Here is a 20,666-nt window from a genome sequence, read left to right on the forward strand (position 1 = left end):
CACGGATGGACCTGGAGGGTATTATGCTAAGTGAAATAAGTCAGACAGAGAAAGATAAATACTGTATGATTCCATGTGTATGTGGAATCTAAAAAACAAGACAAATGAAGAAATAATCCAAAACAGAAACAGAGTCACAGATACAGAGGACAAACTGTTGGTTACCAGAGGGGAGGGGGTTGGGGGAGGGGAGAAATAGGTAAAGGGGATTAAGAGGTTCAAACTTCCAGCTATAAAATAAATAAGTCACAGGTATGTGATGTACACATAGGGGACGTAGTCAATAGCACTGCAACAACTTTGTATGGTGACGGATGAAAACTGGTCTTCTCGGGGTGAACGTTTCATAATGTGTAAAAATATCAGTTCACTATGTGGTATACCTAATATGATATAATATGGTATTTTAATTTTAACTTAGAAAAGTCTAAAGTCCAAAGTAAATATCCTCTAAATCAGATGTGGGTGAGTTCGAGCTATGATTCATCCTGAGGCAAATTTCCTCTCCAGCTGTGAGCCTGTGACACCAAACTAATTACATGCTTCCCAAATGCAAAGGTGAGGGAGGCAGAAAATAGACCTGCCCACTCCCAAAAGGAGAAATGGGAAGACGAGGGAGTGACAGGTCCAAAACGTAGCCAGGCACGTTCCACTAGACCCCAAGCTGGAGAACAATCCTCCTTGGTCAACGCCTCTCCTCCGGGCCCACACCCCCGGCTTCGGTCAGAGGCCACCTCTGAATAGCCTTTGGGGCCCTTCATCCCTTTCCCGGTAGAAGAGTGCATGTTTGCAGCCCAACGGCCCCGTGGTCTGGTCCTGCAGAATCCAAGGAGCCCCACAGCCGTCCTCCCCACCACCCTGCTTCTTCTGACCCCCAAAGTTCAGGCTGGCAGAGTCCTTGGTGCTTTAATCCCACCTCTGTTCCTGGCTCGGCTGCGACGGCTGGTTAAGTGCATGAGTTGCACCTGTGGTCTCTTTATCAAATGGTTTGGCCACATCCCTGGCATCTCTTCAGAGCACGCCTTCTCATTTTGTGCAATATGGTGAGGCTAAGGGTTTTCCAGATGTCCAAGCTCCGGTCCTTTTTGGTTAACAATCAACTCATGTCTTTCCTCTTGCGTTTAACTGCCAGCCGGCAGGAGGAACCAAGCCTCTCCTTCAGTGCTGCTCAGAAATGTTCTCAGCTAAATATCCAACATGGACCTTCTGCAAGACACGAGGGCATGGCTAGGCTGCTCCCTTTGCCACTTTCTAGCCAGGGCTGCCTTCCTTGCCATTAGCAGCAGCGCGTTCCTCCTTCCACCTGGACGTCCTTCAGCATTCACGCCCCTACCAGAGTCTGTTCACGATCCCTCGCGAAGGACCCTCGCCAGAACTGCCTATAAGGCCAAACGTCAAGCCTCCCAGCCTCTCTCCGTCGCCTGTTCCAAAGCTGCTTCTGCATTTTCAGGCTTTGTAACTGACGCCCCTGCCACACTCACGGAACCAAAATCTGTATCGGTTGCCTCAGGTGTCCATAACCAAGTACCACAGCCTGGGCGGCTTAATCCACAAGCCTGTCTTTTCTCGCCGTTCTGGAGGCTGGGGGTGCCAGCATGGACGGGCCCTTGGTGAGGACCCTCCTGGCCTGCAGACGGTGCCGTCTGTCAGGTGGTCACATGGACTTTCCTCATGACCCATCTAACCCTAATTACCCCCCAAGGGCCCCCCCACACTGGGGCTTCAACTTATGAATTCTGGGGGCACACACACATCCAGTCTGAAAAGGCCACAGTTACCTCAACGAGAGAGAGGAAATTCAAGTACAGAGAGATGACAGGGACGGACCCCGGTCTCTGGATGCAGAATCCCAGACTCTCTCCAGCCACCTCACCGCCTGTTCCCGTGGCCGCTGGTGCATGATGCGGAGGCTTTGCTCGTCCTTCACCCTCCAGGCCCTACTCTGCCCGGTGCCCCATGGCCTTACTTAGTGTTTGCTGAGCCTACCCGGTCCCCAGCCAGCCACCGGAACACAATCACACGTCCAAGGCTGACCCGGCCCCAACTCGCCCTCAGCTCAGGCTGGAGCTCCTTGGACCAAGCCCCACCTTCTCTGCAGAACGCTCTCCTGCCAGCCCTGGGCTCCCGCACCTGCTGTCCACCAGATGCTGGCGGTAACCACACACATCACCCTCTGACTTATGAGCAGCAGCACCCTGTGTACCCCCATCTGGCCCAGAGATCACCCCACGTTCAATGAGGGTCATGGTGTGGCCTGCACCCGTCACCAGCCCCTACGGCAGGAAGCCTGAGCAATGGACCCTGGGTGCCACCTCGAGATCTAGTTCAGCCGCTCTGGGGCGGCCAGGTCACCTCTCGTGACCCCTGGTCCATCAGAGGAGCAAGCGCTGGCATCCCCGACTCCTCAATGTCCCACGGACCGTCCTGGCCTCCCGCGGGCAGGACTGAGCAGCTCGCACCCTGGGGCCCAGCCCGGCCAGCACCCCGAGAGGGCGCTGAACGCGGGATCAGAGTCTGGTCCAGCCTCCGCCGTGTAGCCCCGTGATGCTGTCACTGCACCCGGGGCAGGACCAGGTACCCTGGGTGGCGTCACAAAGGCCACCACAGGGCAGGTGCCGTGGCCGGTGCTCAGCGAAGGTGGGAGGCCTGTGGCCGTGTACCTTCCACAGGGGCCAGAGCCCAGGTCAGGACCCCATGCTGAAGGGCAGGGGCCACACCACCTGGCTCTTCTCCTGCCTCCCAGCCGGGTGCCCTTGAACGTGTGCTTGCGTTTCCTGGGCCTCAGTTTCCTCACCTGTGGAGTGGGGGTAACGACGGCACCTGCCCGAGAGAGCTGTCTGGGGACCAGATGAAATAAGACATGTGAGACGTTAGCCTGCTGTCACCAGCACACTCTCCGTCACCATGGTTACCACACAGCCGTTTGGAGCCTTCTTTCTACAACAGCCAGTCCGTCCAGTGATACATGAGTCTCCCTCCACAGCTACATCTTACTGTTTGGGGAGGAAAGTACCGCTCCTCAGCCAAAGGAACCGCACCAGGACCTTTTCCTTCTAAAGCAGCGGTCCTCACAGGTAGTGAGTTTGAAACCACGTTTCCCACGTACTATGATGACACACGTGGTGGGACGGACCCTCCCCAGTGCTGTGCTGCAGGGGCCATCAGCAAACCCGGAGCAGGAAGGAGGATGGTCTGAAGGTCTGTCCCTACCCGGATGTGTCACGTGCTGGGCCGTGAAGGACCTCAGGGGTCTGAACCAAGGTGGCTTCTGGGCTCTGTGAAGCCCCTGGATTTGCCAGGCTGGGCATGAGTAGCTTCTCAAAGCAGGCCATGCCCCTCCCCAGTGTTAAGAGGCTGATGGCATAATTCAACTGAGAAAAAAGGAGGTGAAGGGCAGTGGGTGTGCAGGTCTGACCGGCGGAAGGCATGGACGGGGCCACGGGCCACCTGCACCCAGGCCGCTGCCGTGACATCAGCGGGAGCTGGAGGCCAAGCTCTTTGGGGACAACAGAGACAACAGGGCGTACTCTGCTCTCAGTCTGAGAGCCCCAAACAGGAGGAAGCTGTGACAGACAAGAACTCAAGGAAAGAGGGAGGTCACATGTCACCCTGGGTGACGTGGCCAAGCGAAGCTTCCAGATGCGGCCACGGTGCTGTCTCTCCTCCCTCGACTGCCTCACGTGGCCCCTCTTGTAGGATCCACGTCCCTGCCGTGCGCCAGGGCCTGCCATGGCTCCACCCGCACCCAGGGCTCGAAGACACCGCCAGCTCACCCTTGAGCAGAGACCACGGAGGGGACGCATGAGTGTCTGACCAACAGCCGACTGAGGTGCCGGCCAGCAGCCAGTGAGCGGCCCGCAGGTGGCTCCGGCCCGGCCGGCACAGCGTCCAGGCCTCCCTCCGCTCAGCCGCAGCCCAGCCCCGGAGCAGAATCATGACAACCCGACGGGAGATGTTCTCCCACACTGAGGTGCGGGAAATTGTTGCGGCCTCTACGTGAGTTAACTTGAATTTTGTGCCGACTAAACGGCCTGTGTGTGACCTGTCAAAAACACACTGCACGCTGGCTTTAATTATGAAAGAAAAGGGTGCCCTGACCAGAAGTAAAGAACGTCCATGTTATAATAAAGACTGGGGCTTCCCTGGTGGCGCAGTGGTTAGGAATCCGCCTGCCAATGCAGGAGACATGGGTTCGAGCTCTGGTCCAGGAAGATCCCACATGCCGTGGAGCAACTAAGCCCGCGAGCCACAGCTACTGAGCCTGTGCTCTAGAGCCCGCGAGCCACAACTACTGAGCCTGTGCTCTAGAGCCCGTGCTCCACAATGAGAAGCCACCGCAATGAGAAGCCCACGCACCGCAACGAAGAGTAGCCCCCACTCGCCGCAAATAGCGAAAGCCCGCGTGCGGCAACAAAGACCCAACACAGCCAAAAATAAATAAATAAAGTTATAAAAAGAAAAAACAATAAAGATGAAATGCCTCCCTTCCCGGGGCGCCAGCACTGGTCCCCCATCCACGGTAAGCCTCCCTCCCCAGGGGCCAAGGCCACGCTGACTCAGTACGTGCTGGTCTGTTGTTTTTTTCAACCTTGAAGGAAAGCATCCCTGGCTTGATGTTCTTTGTTCTGACGAGACACAAAACTGTGCTGAAAACCCTGCTTCTCCAGGGCAGCTCCTCAGGTTACCTGAGAGGCTGTCTTCTGGGCTAGAGTCCTCAGTCTGGCTCAAGGAAAACTCTTTCCTATCCCTAGCAGAGACTGTTCATTGATTATTTTCATCACCAAAAGTGAAAGTTGTTCTACACAACTGAGGCTGGGTGTGTGTTACATGGCAGACTTCACGAGATGCCTCCGAGATTCCCCGTCCCAGACCCAGCAGCAGGGTCGGGGTGCTGGCGGCCCTGCCCTCTGACGTGACCTTACCCGGGAGCTTCACAGGCACACGCACACGCCTCGAGCACAGGCACTGTAGTTAACAAGTGCAGGATGGAAAAATGAAAGCATCTCCCAACAGACTTCTTTGGAATAGTTTACAGAAGTACTGGAAACACGTACAAGTAACAGATGAGAAGAATTCCGTGCGGAAGGAAGCCCAGAACTGAACTTCAGCATATTTTTACCGGAAACACGAAGACTTCCAGACAACCTACAGCCAACCAAACCGCAGGGCCCTAAAATCCCAGGTCACACCCCGATGGGGCCTCGGAAACTGGAAGGCCCGCCTTGATTCGGAGGCAGGACGCATTGCCAGATGCCCGGGGACTCCAACCACGCAGGTCTGAGAGCATCAAAGGAGCAGAGCCGGAGCTGCAGGAACAGGTGCGATGCTGAACAAGACCATCCGCGGCTGCTCTGGGCCACTCCTTGCGCCAGGCGGCTCATCTCCCCTGTGCATCGGAGCCCCCGCGGCCCTCCCCTCGCTGTCAGGGATGGGGCACGCAGGGGTCTCTCCCTACGGGCCTCTCTCAGCCTTGTAACCGTCCCAGTAGCATCACTGGGGGTGGGCAGAGCAAGCAGGGCCCCCCGGGTGGAGAGGTGTCCTCTGCAGGCCCACCCGGAAGGAGGGTTCCGTGGGGCTTGAATCCCATTGTTTCAGTCTCCAACTCCTGCGGGGAGAAGCCCTCAAGGAGGCGGAGGACAGCCACCCGCCCGCCACGTGTCCGGTTGGAAGGGGGCCCTCAGCAAGGCGGGCACAGCGTGAGGCTGACCCACAGGGCCTCCTGATTCTTTCTGACAGGGAGAGGCTGACGCGCTCTTTGGCGGGAAGGCTGTGCCTTTGTGGAGGAGCGGGGAGCGACTTTCTCTCCTCTGGGTCAGGTCCCAGCAGCCATCACGTGATGTGGGCTTGTGCCCCCCCGAGGCCCCCCCTTGGGGAAGGATTTCCAGCCTCCCTCAGCCCTTGCACAGCAGAGCCAAGCTTTACACGAAAGGTCAGGGACTTGTGCGTTGGGTCTCATTGTCTGAGCCGTTGGAAGAATCCCAGCACCTTGCTTCGGGTTACATTACAGCTGCCAGGGACTTGTCTGAATGTGAGCTCATATGACCTGCACCCGAGTCCCCAGGGGCTCCAGGCCGACAGCCTTGGTGTCCCCTGAGGATGTGGCACCTCGGATGCTGGCAGGCCTGGCGTGAGCGAGAGCTGGGCAGGCTTCTCTGCGGTGGGACCTTCTGGAGCCTTCTCTGTGCCAATAAGCTAATCTTTAAATTTAAATTTTATCTTGTAGGAACACGTAACGAGAAATGTACTCTTTTAGCGAGTTTGTAAGTGACCACGCTGCCTGGTAGACACTGTAGGGGCATTCACCGTAGGGACAGTCATCGGTGGATCTCTAGAAATAACTCACCTTGCTTCACTGAAGCTTTATCAATGACCTTAAGTTTCAGTAAAGCAAGCCAAGTTCTAATAAGCTGGGTTTTCCTGCAGGAGTTTTTTATTTTTTATGTATTTATTTGTTGGTGGGCCTGGGGCTCTTCTGAAAATGAAGGGAGGGTTCTGACGATTTGGAAAGGTAACATCCACCCAGCCCGGTGCAGGGAGGCCCAGAACACTGCTCACAGCTGCTCTGCACACCGCCGGCTCCCCACGAGGGTGACCCTGCGGCCAGCAGACGCTCGCGACCACAGGTGGAGATGTTGCCGGCTATTGCGACGGGGGTGACGTGAAGCTGGCGTCCTGCAGGTAGAAGCCGGGGCTGCTCCAGGCCCTCCAGTGCGGGACTGCGCGGGCGTCAGGCTCCCTCCCGACAGCGGCCGGGGGCAGATGCTGGCCGGTGGCCTTCGGCACCCAGGCCGCCTCGCATCCCGTGCTCCCCCACCCCTGGCTCCGTGACCTGGGGGCTCAGGTGCTGAACCTGGAGGGTGGGGGCCGGTGGACCCTTTGCATGGGTTTCCTCAGGGGGTGAGGAGGTGAAGAGAGAATGATCCAGGAGCCCCTGCAGAGCCACAGAGAACACTGGAAGGTGCTAGTCTGCTTCTGGGACGCGGGGACGGGGCCAGCTGGGCCGGCTCTGGGAAGGTCGCGGAGCTCTCCGGAGTCGCCCCACCCCGAGCGCTAGGGACCCCAGGTCTCCGGAGCCATCCACGGCCCTGTCTCCTGCGGCAGCAAAGAAGTATCTGCGGCACTTTGGACAAGGGACAGGGCCAGGCCCTGACGCTGTCCAGGGAGGGCCCCGCATCTCTCCTGCCCCCAGCGGGCTGCCCGTGGTTCTGAAGCCGATGACACAGGCCCAGTGCCGTTCTGACTGAAATCCCACCCCCAGGCCAGCACGGGCCTTGCTCACAGTGCCACGTGTCCTGCTCTCGGTTATGCCCATGTTTTCCATCAACAGGGTGCCACATCCATCGTGGAAACAGCCCCCCGCCCTGAGCTCTGCTAGGACCTCACCAGGCAGACATCCACGATCAGCTCGTACCCAAACGACTCCCAGAAAACAGGGGCTTTCTTTCCTCGACCAGCCTGACACACAGCCATCAGACTCACACGTCAGCCCCGTCCTCCTGGCCCGAAAGGGCAGCCACAGACAGTGTGCCCGCACCCACTGCCCCGGGGAGTGGCCGGGGTCCTGTGCTGGTGGGCAAAAAGCACGGATTCTTGGCGGCCGCGCCCCCAGCACCTGCGTTTCTGAACACCTGCAGGCTCTGAAAACTGCAGCCCCGCTGGCCCTGCCCTGTCCATCTCAAGTGGGAGCCACACCCCAAAACCAGGGTGATGAGTCCAAACAGAGGCATGGCAGGTTCCCCCGGCACCATGGCCCAGTCCAGGACCGCACTTCCCGCATCTCTGTGGACCTTCTGACCCCGAGGGGGGCTGCTCTAGGGTGTGGGGATGTGATCCCCCAGGAGCAAGGGTGGCTGTGTGATGGGGTCGAGCCACACACGTCAGCGGTTAGGAGCGAGGGGACAGAACATGCACCCCAAATCGTGTCTCTGTGGCATGAGGATTAATTTATTATGATGATTATATATATAAATATGATTCACTTATGATTCTTTCTAAGGCCCAAAAGACTCAGGAAGAGCGTTCCCCTAACTGCCTAAAAGAATGTAGATGGAGGACCTGTTCCAGGAAGGGGGAGTCACCACAGGTAACTGTAGTAAAAACTGCTGAAACTTCTGTGTCCACGGTTCCTGCCTGGCCCAGCAAACACGCATTCACCAAACGTTTGCTTTTCCGTCTCCACGTGAATTGCCTCCCTCCCGCTCTGAGTCCCAAACTCCCATCCCTGACATACTCCTTCGTCTGGAGCTGAGGATGGGATTTAAGGTGAGGGCTTCCACCATTGGGGGAGTTCGTTTTCCTGGGTCTCTCCCATGCACACGCTTTTAAATTTTTCTTATTTCCTCCTGCTGATCCGTCGCCTGTCAATTTAATTCTCAGATGTGCCAGAAGGACCTGAAGGGAGAGGACAACGTCTTCCCCCCAACAGGAGACACCCCAGGAAAGAGGCGTCGGGGGCTAAGGCGGTGGATAAGCCCCACCAAGAGGGGGGCCCAGGGCTCCCAGACAGGCACGCTCAGGACTCTCGCAGGGGCAGCCGGACCAGGGTGCCGGGGGCAGGGGGGAGGCACACACCCCCTTCTCTTCACTGGCACCGCAGTCCCCTATCCCCACCAGCCCTGTTCGCGCTTGTAGCCCCGACTGGGAGCCGTCTCCTCCCTGGACCTTGGTGAGCATTTCCGGGAGTTCATTTCTCCCTCGCCTGCTCTGTCCCCTCACACGTGTGCTGCTTTACCTGCCCCCACGTGGACCCCCCGTCGTATTCATGCTGGTGCAGGTGCCGGCACCTTGTAAGCGGCCTGCGCCCACCTGCAGCTGCCCCCACGGCCAGAGGGAGGGTCTGGCACAGGCAGGGCTCCGTCTCAACCCCAAGCCCCCAGAGGAGCCTGGCTGCAGAACGGCTGGACCGGACCTCTGGGTGGCGCTCACGTCTCCAGGCAAGCAGCCGGCCTCTGGACGACGCAAACTCCCCCAGGGCTGAGACACGGTTAACGGGCTTTGACGCAGTTAAATGAGGGAGGATTAAAGCGCTGAGCTTTCACTTCTTTACAGATTCTTCTGGACTCAGCCCCCGAGAAGCTGCGGCAGCAGGTCCTGTTCCTTTGCCATCTCATCCAACGCCATCATCTTTTCACTGAAGCAGGAAGGCCTGTTACCTCAGTAGAATTTAGAGCGTAACATTAATTTCTTTAAAATGGCTTCGGAGGAGGTCAGGCCAAAAGGCAGAGACGAGAAGCCAGAACAGACCTCTGGCTCCAGGCTGTGTCCGGGCTGCTTTCGGCTTCGTCCTGTAGGACAACCTTGCCTTGAATGTACATTTCCAACAGGCCTCCGCTTGTTTTCTGTAGAACAAATGTGGAGCTATCACAAATTATTAGATTAAATGCAATGCGTTCACATGAAATCTCTGTAAAATCTGGTATCCTTCGGAAAGGGTCTGGAACGGAACATGAAAGATAAACACGTCATTATCTACTCGGGTGTGCCAAGCTCATGTGCTTCTGAATAGTTTTTTAAACAAAACAGATGGGTAGAAATCACCTCATCCAACCAGAAAGGCAGCAGCAGGCCCGTCAGTTCCATACGGGAGGGGCTTTGTCAAGGGGATGCAGGATTTTGGGGGTCACTTAGGAATCTACGCTATTATTTCCATTAGCGCCAACGGGCAGCCCTGCAAGCTCTCAGGGAGACTGGGATTTCCTTCCTGAACTGTGTGTGCTTCTTCAGACAGGCTGCTTCCAGGAAATGTGAGATGACACCCAGCCTGGGCACCAGCTCGGAGATACAGGTTCAGAGGCCGCTGGCCGGGCCCCTCCTGCCGCTGCCCGCTGCATGCAGCCCAGACCCTGGCTTGGCAGCTCCTCCCTGAAAAGGGCCCTGCCTGGGCTTCCATCCGGTCCTCAATTTCTCTAAGGAGCCGCCATCATGACTGCATGCCTGGTTGTCGTTATCACATTAAAACGACTGGGAAAGGATGGAAATTTGGAAGAAGCCGAGGTGTCAGAATCCAGGTGAACTCAGCTCAACCAGGGGCTCGATGCGGCCCTTCCCTGAGCTGCCGATCTAACCAGGGAGGAAATGGCCCACCTGGGAGACAAGGTCACAGGACTGGAGAGTTGCGGCATCCACTTCACCCTTCTCGAGCAGTCCTGGCAACAGAGGGTGTGGGAAAAGTTTACTAGAGCTGCTCCAGTGCCAAAGGGTGGGGTGAGTTATCCATGGGTTATGGGTTAGTTTATCTTCTACGACTCGACTCTTGGGGCCGTTTCTACTGCCAGCTGCTGGTGGGCGAGTGACCCTGACGCCCAAGGAGACAGGAGGAAGCCCCAAGTGAACCGGCAGGACGTGGGGGGACTGAGGGGAGAGGAGAAGTGGAGGCCAGACGGGGTCGGCGCCCCTGAGGCCGGGGAGATCAGGAGATGTAGGCAGGAGGGGCCTCCGAGAGGAACGGGACAGGAGAGGAGGGCGATCGCCTGGCCCACTTGAGCCCAGGGAGCCTGCTGGGCTCCCAGGTGAGGTCCGCTGCCCTCTGAGACCAGGGGTGGGGGGCACGCCTGGGCCCCTTCTGTTCCTTGAGCCTAAGCCCCACCCCCGACACCCCCAGGAACTTTTCCAGCCCTGTGGGTCCTGAGTACTGGCCCCACCCACCACCCAAACCTCGTCCTTGCTTAGGCCCCGCCCTCCACAGCCAAGGCCTTCGCCCCCCTCCCCCCTTTTTTTTTCTTTTCCCTCCTCCTCTTTTTTACTATTGTGGTACTGTGGTACCTTCCGGTTGTTGATTCATCTATATTTTTATTTTTATATTCTTTCTAGAATATCTGTTAGTTTCCTAGTCTAATTTTATTTTTTACTTTGTTATTGCTCTTTTTTCTTTCTTTTTTTTTTGCCACCCCAGGCAGCTTTTGGGATCTTGGTTCATGAGCTGAGGGTCAGGCGAAGCTCCTGCAGTGGGAGCTCCCAGTCCAACCCACTGGACTAACAGAGAACCTCAGGCCTCAGGGACTATTCATCAGAGTGAGGTCTCATGGAGGTCCTCATCTCAGCACCAAGACCCAGCTCTACCCAACAGCCTACAAACTCCAGTGTTGGAAGCCTCAGGCCAAACAACCAGGAAGGCAGGAACACAATCCCACTCATAAAAAAAAAAAAAAAAAGAGAGACAGCAAAAAACTATGTCACAGATGAAGGAGCAAGGTAAAACCTACATGACCAATTAAATGAAGGGGAAATAGGCAGTCTATCTGAAAAAGAATTCAGAGTAATGATAGTAAAGATGATCCAGAATCTCGGAAATACAATGGAGGCACGGATTGAGAAAATACAAGAAATGTTTAACAAAGATCTAGAAGAACTAAAGTACAAACAAACAGAGATGAACAACACAATAACTGGAATGAAAAATACACTAGAAGGAATCAGTAACAGAATAACTGAGGGAGAAGAATGAGTAAGTGAGCTGGAAGAAAGAATGGTGGAAATAACTGCTGAGGAGCAGAATAAAGAAAAAAGAATGAAAAGAATTGAGGACAGTCTCAGAGACCTCTGGGACAACACTAAACGCACCAACACTTGAATTATAGGGGCCCCAGAAAAAGAAGGGAAAAAGAAAGGGTCTGAGAAAATATTTGAAGAGATTATAGCTGAAAACTTCCCTAACATGGGAAAGGAAATAGTCACCCAAGTCCAGGAAGCACAGAGAGTCCCATACAGGATAAACCCTTGGAAAAACACAACAAGACACATACTAATCAAACTAACAAAAATTAAATTCAAAGAAAAAATATTAAAAGCAGCAAGGGAAAAATAAAAAATAACACACAAAGGAATCCCCATAAGGTTATCAGCTGATTTTTCAGCAGAAACTCTGCAGGCCAGAAGGGGGTGGCAGGATATACTCAAAGTGATGAAAGAGAAAAACCTACAACTAAGATTACTCCACCCAGCAAGGATCTCATTCAGATTCGACAGAGAAATCAAAAGCTTTTCAGACAAGCAAAAGCTAAGAAAATTCAGCACCACCAAACCAGCTTTACAACAGATGCTAAAGAAACTTCTCTAAGTGGGAAACACAAGAGAAGAAAAAGACCCACAAAAACAAACCTAAAACAATTAAGAAAATGGTAATAGGAACATACATATCAATAATAACCTTGAATGTAAATGAATTAAATGCCCAGCCAAAAGACACAGACTGGCTGAATGGATACAAAAACAAGACCCATATATATGCTGTCTACAAGAGACCCACCTCAGACCTAGGGACACATACAGACTGAAAGTGAAGGGATGGAAGAAGATATTCCATGCAAATGGAAATCAAAAGAAAGCTGGAGTGGCAGTACTTGTATCAGATAAAATAGACTTTAAAATAAAGACTGTTACAAGAGAGAAGGAGGGACACTACATAATGATCAAAGGATCAATCCAAGAGAAGGTATAACAATTATAAATGTTTATGCACCCAACATAGGAGCACCTCAATATATAAGGCAAATGCTAACCACCATGAAAGGAGAAATCGACAGTAACACAAAAATAGCGGGGGACTTTAACACCCCACTTACACCAATGGACAGATCATCCAAACAAAAAATAAATAAGGAAACAGAAGCTTTAAATGACACAATAGACCAGACAGATCTAATTGATATTAATAGAACATTCCACCCAAAAGTGGCAGAATACACATTCTTCTCAAGTGCACACGGAACATTCTCCAGGATAGATCACATCTTGGGTCACAAATCAAGCCTCAGAAAATTTAAGAAAATTGAAATCGTATTAAGCATCTTTTCTGACCACAACGTTATGACACTGGAAATCAATTACAGGAAAAAAACTGTAAAAAACACAAATACATGGAGACTAACCAGTGCACTACTAAATAACCAAGAGATCACTGAAGAAATCAAAGAAGAAATTAAAAAATACATGGAAACAAATGGCAACAAAAACACGACGACCCAAAACCTATGGGACACAGCAAAAGCAGTTCTAAGAGGGAAGTTTAGAGCAATTCAACCTCACCTCAAGAAACAAGAAAAATCTCAGAGAAACAATCTAACTCTACACTTAAAACAACTAGAGAAAGAAGAACAAAGAAAACCCGAAGTCAGTAGAAGGAAAGAAATCATAAAGATCAGAGCAGAAATAAATGAAATAGAAATGAAGAAAACAATAGCAAAGATCAATAAAACTAAATGCTGGTTCTTTGAGAAGATAAACAAAATTGATAAACCCTTAGCCAGACTCATCAAGAAAAAAAGGGAGAGGATGCAAATCAATAAAATTCAAAATGAAAAAGGAGAAATCACAACTGACACCACAGAAATACAAAGGATTATAAGAGACAACTACAAGCAACTCTATGCCAATAAAATGGACAACCAGGAAGAAATGGACAAATTCTTGGAAAGGTACAATTTTCCAAGACTGAACCAGGAAGAAATAGAAAATATAAACAGACCTGTCACAAGTAATGAAATTGAAACTGTAATTTAAAATCTTCCAACAAACAAAAGTCCAGGACCAGATGGCTTCACAGGTGAATTCTATCAAACATTTAGAGAAGAGCTAACACCCATCCTTCTCAAACTCTTCCAAAAAATTGCAGAGGAAGGAACACTCCCAAACTCATTCTACGAGGCCACCCTCACCCTGATACCAAAACCAGAAAAAGATATCACAAAAAAGAAAATTATAGACCAATATCACTGATGAACATAGATGCAAAAATCCTGAACAAAATACTAGCAAACAGGATCCAGCAGCACATTAAAAGGGTCATACACCACGCTCAAGTGGGATTTAACCCAGGGATGCAAGGATTCTTCGATATATGCAAATCAATCAAGGTGATACACCATACTAACAAATTAAGGAATAAAAACCATATGATCATCTCAATAGATGCAGAAAAAGCTTTGGACAAAATTCAACACCCATTTATGATAAAAACTCTCTAGAAAATGGGGATAGAGGGAACCTACCTCAACATAATAAAGGCCATATATGACAAACCCACAGCAAACATCATACTCAATGGTGAAAAACTGAAAGCATTTCCTCTAAGATCAGGACCAAGACAAGGATGTCCACTCTCGCCACTCTTAAAGATTTGTGCTCAGAAAACTATAAAACACTGATGAAAGAAATCAAAGATGACATAAACAGATGGAGAGATATACCACGTTCTTGGATTGGAAGAATCAACATTGTGAAAATGACTATACCACCCAAAGCAATCTACAGATTCAGTGCAATCCCTTTCAAACTACCAATGGCATTCTTCACAGAATTAGAACAAAAACTTTTACAATTCGTATGGAAACACAAAAGACCCTGAATAGCCAAAGCAATCTTGAGATTGCTGACTCCATTTGCATGAGAGACTGGAAAAAAATCTCCCATGTCTTTATGAGGACACAGTGATCACGGAAGGCGGCACCAGTGGTGGAATTCCGCACAAGAGAATCCAACCTGAGGTGGGATCACCCGTGGCCACTCGGACACACTGGACATCCACCTTACACACCACCAGCGAGCTCTCGTGGCTGCCCTGGGTGTCCAGGTGTGAAATCCGCCCCCATCCTGATTAGTTACAGTAACTTCTGCCCTCTGGGGAGAGCTACAGAACGGCTATTACAGGTGATTCACAAATTCTTTTCCATTTCTAGAGTTTATTGCTATTTTAAAAATGAATTTTGGTTTATTGTTTTGCAGCAGAAACCCAACTTCTGACTGGAATAGTTTTCTTGGGCGCCATCCATCCTTCATGCTAAATGTCAGGTGTGAAACTGACAACTTAAAAAAAACCCTTTCTACCCGTGTTTCTTGGTGGACAAATGAAATGGAGCCTCCGGCGAGGAGATGAACATGTACCATTTCACAAACAGAATGCCAGCTAACCTGGCTTCATCTCGAGTAGCCTATGTGTCTCGATTTGGCGACATTAAGTGTCCTTTTTCTGAAACTGCAAAATCAAATCCCCTTTTAATTTTTCCTTAGAAGCCTTGGGGATACAAGTTTTACATCTGTATCTATCCCACTAGTCTATGGGATCTGGCCTTCAATGAACTGTCACATCCCTAAGAATGATCTCTAATAGTTTTGTCCAAATACCTGTGCAAAGTATGCATGAGATTAACTCACTTCCTGCCTCCAAACCCCGGGGTGGGAGACGCCATCGTGCCATCTTACTGATGGGGAAAGCGCGGCAGGGGACGCTCGCCGAGTCCCCACGGCAGGCTGCCTCGTCCCAGCCTCACCTCCGCAATCCCAGCCTCACCTCCGCACTCATTCATACATTTGCACCTTCCTTCTCCAAATGCAGGTTTCACCCGTCCTGTAGTCGTTATGGCTCCTGCTTCCTCCCCCATCCCCCGCTGCACCCTGCACACCTGGGCACCCAGCAGGAGAAGCTGCCCATCAGGGCCGAGGAGAGGGTGTGGGCCCTCACTGGGCAACAGGGCCTGGCTTTACCCCCAGTGGTTACTAGCTGCCTGACCTTGGACCCTCATGTGCACATCTGTGCCCGGAAGGGCTCACCAGCACCGCACCAAGCTGAGACCCAGAAGTAGCTGGATTGAGTCTCAGCCCAGGACAAAGGCCAAGGGGAGTAAAAGGAGAAGTGGGGGTGGCCAGGCCTTCCTGGGAGAGAGCAAAGGAGAAGGTCCCAGGCTGCCTCTGAGCTCTCTGCTGACCCAGGAGGCCCCGTCCTGTCCCACTCAGGGCCTGTGCCCTTGTCACAGGGAGGGACGCTCCAGTGGCATATCCCCTCCAAAAATAAGCTACCTGTAAAACCTCTGATGTCGCTGTTTTGACAGCTGGGATTCGTGCTTTCAGGATGGGCTCATTTTCTGCCTGAAGATGACTCATCCACCACATGCCGGCTCTCCTCCTCCCACAGAGGGCAGTCCGGCCACAGGGAGTTGAGGGGAAGGCCTGAAGTCGCCGGGGCTCCAGCGGCCCAAGGCATTCAGCAAAGGGCCCTCCGCCCTGCCAGGGCGCCAACCCCAGCGCCGGTGCAGGCTGCCCAGCACGCGTGTCCCTGGGAGGGCGCAGGCTTCCATCGACCACAGCTGACCAGATGACCGCCAGACTTCTCAGCGACTCATTCATGAAGCGGACGGGGTTCCCAAAGCCCTTGAGAACGTGCCACCTGGGCCGTGGGCTCAGCGGAGCTTCACGCGTAATCTGATTCCACTGCAGCCACACCTGAGGCGCAGCACTGATCGCGGGGCTCCCCATGTCTGGCCCTGCCCTCCCCCAGGAGATCAGCGCGAGGACGGGGCCTGCAGTGGACTCCAGTCCTTGTGCGGTCAGACCCAGCCCACTCCCCCCTGGGTTTAAGGTCTGCAGGACGCCTCCCCATCCCCGCTGGTGATCATGCGGGAAGGCACTGCCTGTCTCAAAGCTGGAAACATGCTGGCAGTGACCGATACACGGTTACAGAGCGACGGCAGCCCCCTCCCAGTCCACACGATAGAAACAGCACGGGCAACGGCCTGCTTAGTGCGGAGAGGCTCAGCGGGGGAAACAAATTCACAAACCAGCGGTTCTTCGCTTTAGGAGAAGCCGCCTGGTTGTTCTCAGAGCTTCATCTTCAAGATTTCTTCAGATTGCACATTCCTGAGTTTCCACTAAACGTACCATTGTAACCCTCCTATGGTATATACACACACTTTTAATCGGGGGGTGTGGTTACTAAAGGGCCATTCCCCCGCACACCCATTTCCACGAGGTCCCGACGGCGCAGGCAGGCCCGCCCGCTACTGTCCTGGCTGTCAGCCCAAACCCGTCCCCCAGAGACTTAGCCACAAAGGCCACACCTTGTGAGTGGGCTCGGCTGAGCGGTTCACTATTGCGGGCCCCCTACAGCTGCACTCGAGTCGTGCGGAACCGGAAGGCAGACACCCCAGCTCACAGCCCCCTTTCCTGGGCTGACCTCAGGGCCTCCTGCCAGCAGTTACCCTGGACTTGCCACCCCTCAGCTCCTGGACAAGCCAAAAACACCTGAGGTCACGGCCTCATGGGGATGGGGAGGCCACCAAAGTCAGCACCCTGGACCCCAGACGGCACTGAGACTGGAGTTAGGCTGGCTCCACTGCCAGTGCCCTGTGACCCCAGGCAAGTGGCAGCACCTCTGAGCCTCAGGAGGACCACCCAAAATGAACATTTCAATGCAAACATCTTTAGAGGCTCTTTCCAGTTCCAATGTTGTACTACTTTGCGAAACGGAGACTCGCTCATCCATCGGCAGAAAGTTAACTTTCTCCTGGCCCGTAAAGTAAAGAATTTCCCACAAGTCACAGGAGTGAAACTCTCCTGGCAGCACTTTTTCTGACACTCGTCAGTCAACAAATGTCACCAGGCCTTCTATGCACTCAACACCCTCCAGGATCTGCCAGTCAGAGCCCCGAGACTATCTGGAATAAGTTTTAAATCAGGACTGAGCACAAAACAACAGATGCCCCCAAATACGCAGACCCCTCCTGTGTGCTGGACCTGCCGACCTCCTGCTGCGCACCTACTCTGTCTAAAAGCACGCTGGTCCAAACCCACTAAGCTGGTTTCATAACGCATGATGGGTGTTTCTAACTTGGGGCCACAAGGAAGACTCTCAGCACGCTGGTGCCACGGAGAGCACAGCCAGAGTCAGGCTCCAGCAGGAGGTCAGCGGGAAGGCAAGGACACAGGGGCGGAGGGTGCGGTGAGGGCCCCTGGTCAGGCCTGGCCCCACCATGCCCCCGCCGGGCAGCCGGACTGACGTGAGCCGCCTGCCCCCCCCCCCAGTGTCTCTGGGGCTCCTCAACTTCAGGCCACCTCCTTTGGCCTGTGCTCGGGCTATAGCTCCCAGGAGGCCTCCCAGTCCCAAGGCGACCCTGCTCCCCGGCCTCAGGCCCGTCGACCAGTGCCCAGAGCTCCGCCTGGCCCGGCGCCTGCCGTGTGACAGACAAGCGAGTGCGGAGTGACGTCCAGCTGGCCGGTCAGGAGGGCTCTAGCGCCAGATGCTCTCGGCTGCAGGGTGACCGCGAGCTGCTTCCACCTTCCTGGGGACCCAGGACTCCCCTTTCTGGTGAGTTTCCCTGGAGTCACCCCGAGGGATAAGGATCCCTGCCACCTGGTGCTAATGTGCTCATAAAACCTCAAAGACAGGAAACAGCCGCTGAGGGACATGAGAGGTGAAATCTGGTAGTTGTTTCAAGCACAAAATAGATTTTCTAAGTGCAAAAGGGTTAACTGAAATCCTACGGAGCACCTTCTTAAAAGGCTTCCAAGATTTGGTTCCTACTCTGCGATTTCTGGGTGCCAGAAAGATGACCCCAAAAGCAGGATCCCTCCTTCAGAAGCACTAGATCCAAGTCCTTCAACGGGAAGATATGACTCCCACCCGCTGCACTTTCCCAAGATGAAACCTCCCTGTCTCCACTCCCGGGGCCTCCCCCACGCCCTGGGGCCTCTAATCTTTCCACCCCTGGGGGCTGGGGGATCCCGCACTGACAGCTGCCCCGAGGGTCTGCTTCAGACTGGCAGCTTCGAAGTACTTGTACTTCCAGGTCTCCTCGGAAGCACAGGCCCCTCCCATCCAGGGCCAACCCAGGCAGACCCATCCCCAAGCAGAACAGATGCCTGGTCGGGCCAAGGGACCCAGGTTCCGGGAAAGTCTGCGGTGCTGGATCAGAACCAGCCCCCCCAGGCCCCCCGCCCACCCCCGGCTCCACACTCCGCCCTGCATTCCCTCAACCCTGTGGGCTGCAGGGCCGTGGTCACGGGCTCACTGCAGACCCCCGAGCTGCTCTGTGCCAGCGGCCCGGCCGCAGGGCAGGCCCTGCAGGGAGCGGGTGCGACCAGGCCGGGGGGTGGGTGCGGGCATGCGGGAAGAGCGCTGGGAGAGCAGCTGGGGGGTGCACACGCTGGCTCAGGGCCCTCCTGCCGCACGTGAGTCTCTCTGACCCCCACCCCCCGAGGCCGAGCAGGGCCCACGTGCAGGGCCCGCCTGGAGCAGGGCTGACAGGCCCGACCCCCAGGGGCATAGCTAGCGACGCCCGCCTGCCAGGGACCCCCAGCAGCACCCCTACACGCAGGGCCGCCGCGCTCGGAGGGCCGGATGGGATTTCAGCGGAGCTCGGCACCGGGAACGCAGGCGCTGAGGTTCGGGTCTCTGCGGACGGTGCAGGTGGAGCTCACTGCCTTTTCCTGAGGAAAATTCAGTAACAGAAACAGCCTGGAGAATACTGCCAATTACCTTAAAAAACCTTTTGCCGTAACTAAACACGTGTGCATCTACGATGGGCTCACCCAGGGACAGACGGGAAGCAGCTCGCTGCGCTCTCAGTGGGTGAAATCTGTGGCTCTGGTCTCAGGGGGCAGGGGCAGCCCAGGACCCCGCGGGCAGGCCCCTGGCGCCCAGCTTGCCCCGGCTTCCCTCCAACGGCCGCCGGCAGCCCTGCTGCCAGGAACGGCAGCTGCGGCGCCTTGCACTTCACTCTAAATTGGGAAAAATTCACCTGGGGGTGCAGGAGGGAAAACACCCACAGGCGCCTTTTCACACCACTGCTTCTCGCTGTGTCTGACAGGTGAGAAAAGCAAGCCACACAGACAACGTGCTTGTCTCCCGGCTTTGACGCTGCCGGTCACGGCTGCACCTGCGGACACCTGCCCACTTCCTGCCACCAGATCCACATCACCTCTGCCGAGAGCGAGGTGGGAACCCCACACCCCCAGCTCGGCTGGCACGGGCTGCTGCCTGGCCAACCCGGAGCCGCCTGAGCTGAGGTGACACGGCTGTTCCTCGTTAGGCAGGAGCTGCTGGCAGAGCGCGGGCCTCGAGCGAAGCCAAGTGCCCCTAAGAGCGGAGCCAGTGACCACGGAGGAGGGCGGAGGGGTATCACTCCCCACGAGGCCCCCAAACACCCGACCCCGCTCAGGCAGCAGCCCCGTCTCTTTCACAAACTAGAAGGGGGGAACTTGCGGCCAAGAACCAGAATCGGTCACGGAGCTAGCACGGCTCTTCCCTTTCTGAGTCAGAGGTCCCAGGGAGCTTGTCTTCCAGGAAGGTCGTCCAAGGGAGAGGGTGGGACCACCCGCCCTCCTGGGGGGACCCGGCTATGTCTCCCGCCCAGGCAGCAAGGTGGAAAGAGTGGACCACGACGGGTGATCTTCAAGCAGACGTGGACGCAAAACACAGAGCAATGAGTCCCTTCATGCCCAGCCACCTGCCGGTCTCAGGACGAGGCAGCCGTCAGGGCCGAGACGGAGGCCTCTCCCTCTCCAGGGAGCGTGGGGAGAGCATCCCTCTGGAACAGGGCACAGGCGGTGAGGAAGCCTGAGCCTCTCTGCGAGGTGCCTGGGCCCCGAGAGCACGGGGTGGTGAGGGGTGGATGTGCCTCTGGGGTCCCAGGCAGACAGCCTGAGCCATCTGGATTGGGTACCGTCCCCAAGGGAGAGGAGAGGCTGCCGGCTAGGTCGAGCGGCACACTCTAATCAAAGGCTGGCTTTACAGTGAAAGGTTTGAAAATATCCACAGACCATGGCAAAGCCAAGAGAGAGAACAAGCCATTTCGAGAGCAAGGCCAATAAAGGGAGTGGCCCCTGCCGGAGACCCAGCACCCCCTCCAGCACAGCCCAGGCAGCGCGGAGGCCCGACCACCCGACACGTCTCATTGGCT

The sequence above is a fragment of the Delphinapterus leucas genome, chromosome 13 (assembly GCF_059928025.1).
Source record: "Delphinapterus leucas isolate spDelLeu-1000000601 "Yukka" chromosome 13, BTC_Dleu_Yukka2, whole genome shotgun sequence".
Classification (NCBI taxonomy): domain Eukaryota; kingdom Metazoa; phylum Chordata; class Mammalia; order Artiodactyla; family Monodontidae; genus Delphinapterus; species Delphinapterus leucas.